This window comes from Urocitellus parryii, unplaced genomic scaffold (genome assembly GCF_045843805.1).
Source record: "Urocitellus parryii isolate mUroPar1 unplaced genomic scaffold, mUroPar1.hap1 Scaffold_59, whole genome shotgun sequence".
NCBI lineage: Eukaryota > Metazoa > Chordata > Mammalia > Rodentia > Sciuridae > Urocitellus > Urocitellus parryii.
Window position 1 is genome coordinate 1,615,815 of NW_027554094.1, and position 6,721 is coordinate 1,622,535.

Here is a 6,721-nt window from a genome sequence, read left to right on the forward strand (position 1 = left end):
AGATCCAATATTCACAAAGTTATTTACTTTTCAGGTCTCTAATAAGCATCCAGCATGTTTGAAATCATTCTTTCAATTAGAAGCATTCTACCAGATGCAAAGAGTCTCAACCTTGGTTTTCTAGAGACACTCACCCCTATTCAAGACACAGACTTATGAGTGGATGTAAGAAATTTGCAAATTGTGGAATGTAGTAAATATACTAGCACAGTTTTCTATGTGAAGTAATTCTATTGTGAATCTTTACGTGGCATGAATTTTTGTTCTCTAATTTTTATCTTGAGTCAGTCCCAGCTTTCATCCATATATTGAGAATGTAAGATTTTCAAGCAGTGAAAAGAAAAAGAGTAGGAGCTAGGAGATCCTGAGTATCCATACTGTGCCAAGCAAGCAGTATGTTTATACTTTAAATTGTATCATTTAATTCTCTCTAAAGCACCATTAGAAGTTAGCTCGATAAATTGGGAGAGTCATGTGATTTCCCTAAGGTGATAAATACTTGTTCCTATGTTCACATACCAGTGAGATTTGAAACCCAGGTGTGTCTGATTGTCTGTGTTCACTATTTTTAACCCATTATGTCCCAGTGTTTCAATTCTGCAGTCAGAGTAATTATTTCAAAGTTTCCACAAGTAGCATACTTCTTGCTCACTTTAAGTTTTTAGGTGTTTCATATTTGAGATGGTGGTACACACAACATTAAGCTTATTTTCAACGTGTGAATTGTAGATATTTCAAACAATATTTGATTTAGTACACATACAGGTCCCTTCCAACAAACATATTCTGAAAACTAAGATGTGTCTCCATGTAATATCATTTATTGCATAGAGTGTACTGATAAGTAAAATACAAAACATTTCTGAATTTAGTCAATATTTTTGTTTCGCTCAACACACAGTGAAAGTAGAACCACTGAAATATGGGGAACTCCATGTGACATTTTACATTTAAATTTAGTTTTTCCAAAGAGGGGAACTTATTAAACCACACGTAGATAGACGCACACTTTTAAATATTTAACTTCTCTAAATATTAAGTAAACAAAAATACTTCCTGTTTAAAAATAGTTACCCAAATATGGTCACATTTTGGCATGTGACAATCTTGCTGAACTTTCCATGTGCTCCAGTATTAGAATGAGTCTTGGAACCAGGCCCCCAAATAACATTTGCATCTGTCAATGCAATGGCAGACACTGTGCTCAGATGTCACTAATGGAGAGAATATCCTGTCAGTCTTTACAATGATATTAACATGCAGATACTGAGAAGTAACAGAGAGACTAATATGACCACTAAAACACAATATTTAACCTACATTGGCCTCTATTGTTTCTGGTACCTTCCAATCTGTACTCTTTTTACCATAACTAAAACTTGAAACACTGCAACATATCATATTTAGGAATTTGTCATTGGTAGCATCCAGCCTGAATATAGTGAGTATATGTTGTCTTCTGTGGACACAATGGGTCTGAAGCCAATGAGAATTCTCAAAATGTTTTCTTTGCAACCGTAAAGAGCATTTTAATGACTTGAAATAGTTAATTTTGGTAGAACTTCTGAGCACTACAATAATGACTTCAGGCACTGGGGAGAGACAGGAACAATAAGTTTATTTTTTCTTTTATTTCAATAATTGTTTTGATTTTCTTTTTGACCTCTATCTGGCAGCTAATGAAGTGAGTGATTTGGGGTCTAAGCAAGCATTTCTACTAGACACGCTATTTAGATGATTAAAATAACTTTCTATCATTTTTTTGTGGAATTGTTGGGAGCTAAACTCTTTTTTCTGGGCCATTTTGAAAATGTTTATGAACACCTTGCTACCATCAGTTTGGTCTGTATTTGGAATAAACCTGCTGCTAGATTTAAAATCGGTGGCCAGCTGCTTATTGACTTCAAACCATTTTCCCACCAATATATACTTAGGAGTTTTACTGGTAGTTGTTAAAATACTTACGTGGGCTCCCAGGTGTCCTGCTCTCCTTTAGACTCTTTGTCCTCTTAATTCTGACCACCTGTCAAATCAAGATTACATGAGAATTGAAAATCCCAGGTGGGAATTCTTCTGGTTCTTTGGTTAAAATGGACTATCCATAGACATTGCTGGGGAGTCTTAGGAAGAGTGAGATTTCTCTAGTGCATGTTACTCTCAAAGCTTTAGAAATACAACAGAGTTTACAGTAGCTTAAAATTGGCTTATCATACATTTTAAAACACACACACCACACTCAATATCAGATATCTGACATAAGCAGCTGAATCAGAGTGTTTCAGTCTTCGTGACCACCTTTTTATTTTTTTATTTATTTTTTTATTGGTCGTTCATAACATTACATAGTTCTTAATACATCATATTACACGGTTGATTCACGTGGATTATGAACTCCCGCTTTTACCCCGTATACAAATTGCTGTATCACATCAGTTTCCCTTCCATTGATTGACATATTGCCTTTCTAGTGTCTGATGTATTCTGCTGTCTGTGACCACCTTTTTATTAAGATGTGCTTCTCAAGACCTGTATGCACAGATATGATGGGTCTTATTCCTCCTCAAAGACAAACCTGATATGACTGTAGACCTTCTTTGCTGTCATTCACTTTCTAATCTTCTCCCTGTTAAGTGAAATCAACTGCTACATTATCTAAATTTAATCCTACATTTAATATATTTTTAGGACTGCTTTTATCTGAAAGCATAATTTCCATTTTTTAGTACATCACTTAAAATACACACATGAAGGATTCTTTTTAAATGTGAATGATTGATAGATAATGAAAGTCTGTTCACTATTTATCATCTGTATAACACCCATTTCAAGTGAGAGCAGTTAAACTTGTGCAAGGAAATTAGAAAAACATTCTTGTTTTGGTCCATGCTTGTTGGGTTTTAATTCTCAAAAAGGAAAAACATTTCAGATACAATGTATGTAGACTCCAGAATACACATCAATTGCATTTGCAAACATGGTACAGTTCAGTGAATATTACCAAAGTTCATGTAGTTTAAAGTAATTAGCTAATTTCACTGTGCAAACTGCATCAAGCATTTATTTTCTATAGAAAGATGAAGACTGATTCAGTGTTTTAAGGGAAAGTATAAGTCAAGCATTTAAAGCCCCATTTTATTTAGATAATAATTTAATTTCTAGTTCTTATAATTTAGTTTGAAATATGTTTAATTTATTAGAAAAATTCCTCAAGCAAAAATAAGTCCTGCTAATCATTTGAAAAGATCCTGAATTTTGTCAAATGGCAGCTCCCTGAATATAGGGCAGAAAAACAACCAGTAAAAGAAGTAAATCTGTGTTGCAATAGGTGATAGCTACATTTACAGAATCTTAGTAGCATCTCGGAGAGGGGAGGGAAAAGCAGAATATTTATGAGATCTTAGAAGCTTTTGAAGAGAATCTTGATTAAGACTGGGCAAGTTCATGAACTAATGGTTTGAGGTTGACATACCTAGCAAGACAAGTCTTTAAAAGTGAGTCATGTAGATTTGATCAGCCTACTTGAGCTATCTAATATAACTAGTTCTGTACTTTCAGGAAATTCCTGAAACAAACAATAATGTTATTTGCAGTTCCATCTCTCTGGGTAAGAGTTTCCTAAAATAATAAAGACATGTTAATTCAGACACTAAGCTGTGGGGGTTTATATGGTTTTGGATACAAGTTGAAAATAGACACTTCAACACCAACCAATTAACATACCATCATGCATATAATTTTTCTTTTTATTGCAAGCTACTATATGCAAGACTATATTTCTGAATTTTAGAATCAAAAAACCTAAAAATATCTGAATATGTTAACCAAGAATTTTTATTTTATAGTCTTTATAAAATTATGATCTATATTGGGGCTGGGGTTATAGCTCAATGGCAGAGCATTTGCCTAGCATGTGTGAATCCCTGGGTTCGATTCTTACCACCACATATAAATAAATAAAATAAAGGTGTATTGACAACTAAAAAAAATATGATCTATACAACTAAAATAATTTTGAAAATATATCTAGTATCTCTAATCTAGAAAAATTTTAGGAAGGCTGGAGATACTAACTTCATTACTAGAGGCTGAATTAGTTTGTTCAGGTTGCTACAACAAGTATGCCATATATTGGGACATCTAAACAAAAATATTTCTCTCAGTTATAAAGGCTGAGTAGCCCCAGATCAAGGTGCTAGCAGATGTGCTCTCCAATGAGGGCCTGCTTCCTGGTTTTTAGACAGGGATCTTCTTCTACCCTCAATGATAGAAGAGGAAAGGGAAATCTCTAATGTTTTTAATAAGGCACCAATCTCATTCATGAGATGACCTAATCACCTCCCCAAATCACCCCTCCCAGTGTCATTACATTGAGAGTTAGGATTCCAACCTATGGATATTGGGGGGATACAAATATTCAGTCCATAACAGAAAAGGAAAAATCAACATTGTTTTACATATGCACAATTTTTAAATTATTATAAAATGAAGATATTCTAGTGGATATCCTCTATATGCAGCAAACAGAATTATATTGTAATTTAGTGTTCTTCATTTTATCTTCCTGAACAAGGGATGTATGTTTTATTGTTTGGTCCATAACCCATAACCAATATTTGCATAAGTATTTTTTTCTTTTTTAGGGGGGTGGAATAAAGTCTTACCTTCCCACTTGATTTGAACAAAACCCTATGAAGTATCCTCATGAAGGAGATAAGAGAATAACTTTTCAAGGAGACTGTTGGTGGATCCAGGAATAGAGAACTAGAAAGAGACAAAAAGTCTTGAATTCAGACCTTCCAAATTAGAATTCTTCTAACTGCAAGGAATACTAACCATTGTTTTTCCAGATTTCATTTGGTGTTGTGTTTTTCAGTAATTCAGAAAGCTCTGCCTAAGATAGGAGTGGAGTTTTCATTTTATAATCAATTTTTGCCAGGAGGTAATTTAAATAGAATCTGAACTAGATAAAATATGAAATAGACAAGAAAAATTCTCCACCACTCTCCCTCATCTGCCCCAGCACTTTCAAACACTTTTCTCCTTCCAAATTCCCTCCCATTATCATCCCATGGAAAACGTCCCCTAGAGGAAACTATCTGAAATTCATCGATATGAATTTTTAAAAGAGCAATAATGATCACTAAAAGTATTAAGTTCTGACCCCTCTCCCTTCCATTGGGATTTTTGCATTCCAAGTAATTAGGTAGAGGGATGTTATTTTAATTGTCAATAAGAACTTATGGATTTTTTTTTTTTGGTTTTTATTTTTTAATTTAAGCTGAGAAGTCAATCAATTTCTAGCACTTCTGAAAAGGAAGCATATAATATATAAATGCTGAATTTTTATGGTAGTAGTTATCCCATTCTATCCATGGAAAAAAAATTTCTACCTCAGCAAATGAATAAGGAAAAAAATACGGTATATTCTATCACACTCTCAGATTCTGTGAAGTAGCAGCACAGCACGTAACAGCTAAAGGGACATTTTCCTCTCCTCTGCTTTTCACTGCATACCTGGATTTCCCTACATGTTTCATTGATTCATTCAAAAATTATTGAGCCCATACTGTGACCTATTTCTATGTCCTTGGGATTCTGTTATGAACAAAATAGACAATATCTCTACCCTCACATGTCTTATATTTTCTGCTTTCTCTAGGAATCAAATGCCCAAGAATAAGTCTACAATGCCAATGCCACCTTTAATAAATTAGAAAGTAGATTCAGATGTATATGCACCTTAAAAATATGAGATAGATATATCATACTATGCCATTCAATTAACCAATAGTTATGAAGCATTACCTAGCATTCAAGATAGTGGTTCTCTTATTCAATAGAGAACACACAGGGTAAAATTAAATAAGTATAATTATTAGAAAAAGCCTTCCCTAGCTGCCCTAGTTAAAAATGTACTTTATTTGGTACATTTCCTCCTCTGTTCCTTCTTTATCTTTCTCCTTAGCACACACCACCATCTGTGTTTTCTATATATTACTTATGTTGATTGTTGGAGTCCCTCTTAGAAGTAAGCCAAACAGAGTAGGGAATACCTTATGAACCTGTTGTGTCTTAGCCCATAGGACTGCATTTATTGTAAGAAGATGCTTAATATGTAATTTCTTCCAAAACATGTAGACATTATGGTGGAATTATCATCTTAATGAATCTAGACTTTGCCCAGTAAACACTGAAGTAGCTGAAGAGATTTTGAGCAAGATCTGCATAGTAGGAAGATACTCCAGAGGCAGGATTCAGGAAAAAAAAAGTGTCCCTAGCCTTATGATCATTAAGAGTTAAAAATCATCAAGGCAGTTGGGCAATAGTTTTGAATCTATGCTGATTTTGACCCTGTAGGGGAAAGAAAAAAAAAACTGTCTGTATATTATCTCATAAAAATACTGTACTTTGCATGAAGATAAAGAAGCTTTGTTCGTAACATGAGTCAAAAAAAGAGTTAACCTGATGAACACAGTGATCATGTATTTTCCAAAGTGCCTGATAACCCTGGAGAGCAGCTCAAACACTAGGAGATTCTGGCTCAGTATGCTACAGAATTGGGTTAAGAGAACTATATAAGGCTTGAAAAAAACCAGAATCATAGAAATTAGAAATAAAAGGGACTGTTAGATCATATTGTCCATCCCCTGCCAAGGAAAATTGTTGCTGACAGTATATTATAGCTTTATTCTTTGCAGTAGAATTTTACAGGCTTCCCAGG

The 6,721-nt window shown here is 34.0% G+C and overlaps 1 long non-coding RNA gene across 1 annotated transcript; it reads right to left on the reverse strand.

The window, feature by feature from the left end:
• Nucleotides 1-1,080: 1,080 nt before the first annotated feature.
• Nucleotides 1,081-4,744, reverse strand: LOC144252757 (uncharacterized). Its single transcript, XR_013343055.1, has 4 exons — nucleotides 4,662-4,744; nucleotides 2,573-2,623; nucleotides 1,966-2,023; nucleotides 1,081-1,214 (listed from the first exon to the last, which is right to left on the reverse strand). It is a non-coding gene; the product is annotated as an uncharacterized LOC144252757 (long non-coding RNA).
• Between the last annotated feature and the right edge of the window lie 1,977 nt (nucleotides 4,745-6,721).